Consider the following 1,952-nt stretch of genomic DNA (forward strand, 5'->3'; position numbering starts at 1 on the left):
CACGAGGTCTTTAACGCTCACTCTGTTTTGAAGTAAAGGATTTTACATTTTTTAAACGTAAAATATTTTATAGATAAAAGATATATGTAAAATATTTTCGAGTGTAAAATTTTTCAAAGAAATTACCAAAATTGGTGGCCCAGTCACTAGTGCTGGAGGTCTGATGATTGAACCATTAGTACCGGTGGCCAGAATGGTGTCTTCAACCACCGAACAACCAACATTAATGGCCTGAACGACGGCTTTGGTTATCGAACATCTGATACGTACTAGTTTTTGGAACGGTAGTTGATTAACTTAAAATTTAATCATATGTGTTGACAGTGTTGCGAAGAAAATTGAAAGAGAGGCACTCCATCTTTGATCTTTATCTTTCCATCTTTAATAAGGCGAAAGTTATATTTTTTTAACAACTGTGAACTACGTAAAACAATATAATGCCCGTGAACTATGTAATTGTGATATTCTAACAGTTCGGTGCATTTTAGTGTAGGTTTGGTAGTGTTTTTGTTATTTTGTGTCTTTTAAGAAATTAAAAAGATTTTTTAATTTCAACTAATCGCACTGTCCAAATAGACCCACCAAGTGGCAAGTGGAAGTGATGGTTGGTTATTCACAATTTCACATGTAAAACATTATTATTATTATAAACGGCAGACATGTAAAACATTATTAGAAACGATAATAGTTTGTATAGGTTGTAGTATGATAAAAGATGTCGGTGGACCTGTAAAAGTGACGTTACAAAATCCAAACTTACCACAATTATGAAGTCCTTAATAAAAATAGTTGGAATTTTTTTTTTTTTTTTGTTAATCTAGTCATTTCATGAAAAAGCTGGGTACACTTAAGGTCAGTTTGGATGTCGCTTATTGCTGATAATTAAAAACTGAAAACTAAAAATATTGTATTAAAATAATTTTTAAATGTGTCCTATAAACAGTGCTTAATTATAGACCCACTAATAAATGCGCAAAACACACTTCCCAAACTCACACTTATTGCACCAGGTTACATAAACACAAAAGGAAATACTAACGAGTGTCCTTAGGGTAATGGTTAATAATCTATTTAAAGAAAGTTTTTATGGGAAATGAAAAAAAAAAAAAATTATTATTATTTTGACATTTTTTTCATTTCCCATAAAAGTGGTATCAGAACTTTCCTAAAATTGATTATTAATAAGTACTCTAAGGGCACTTGTTCGCATGACCTACAAAAAGAAAATAAAAACAACAAATTCATCAAAACCCATGTAGATGAAGTTGATTGGTAAAGATGCACTTACTCCAAACGTGATTGGAAGAGTGTTTTGCTTTTTTACTTTTTTTTTAACATAATTTTTAGTTTTTTAATAATTAAAAAAACTAATTTTTAGCTTTCTATTACACATTTACAATAAAAACTACCAAAAATTATTTTTTTTATAAAGACTATATATACAGATAAGTTACTATTAGAAATTATGGGTACCCAAACAGACATTGCATTGTTTCTCTTCACTTGATTAATTATGCATTTTGTACTATTCTCTATATATACTGTTATGCCAAACTAAAAGGCTTACAATAATTCACTTGTCACCTCCTACCTCACTTTCTAAATAAAGAAATGATGTACTAAACGTGCAAGTGCTTTTCCTTATTCAGCGAAAAAAAAAATGTTTTTCATTGTATAGATGCTGATAGTGGAAAGTTTGGTGGAAATCAAAGATGAGAGCTTAAAGGAAATTCTTGAAGAGGATCGTGAAGAAAAAAGGAGGTTTTTTTTTTTTTTTTTGGAGAAACAAAACACATACACATAACATAAGGGAGAGTCAATGATGTTCTAATACAAAAAATACATCAAAAACTCTAATAAAAAGTCATGATAACTTTTAAAGGAGATTGGAGCAATTAATTGAGAACAATGACAAAAATCATGAGTTGGAGATTATTACAAATACGATGGAG

Source organism: Quercus lobata, chromosome 8 (assembly GCF_001633185.2).
Source record: "Quercus lobata isolate SW786 chromosome 8, ValleyOak3.0 Primary Assembly, whole genome shotgun sequence".
Taxonomy (NCBI): domain Eukaryota; kingdom Viridiplantae; phylum Streptophyta; class Magnoliopsida; order Fagales; family Fagaceae; genus Quercus; species Quercus lobata.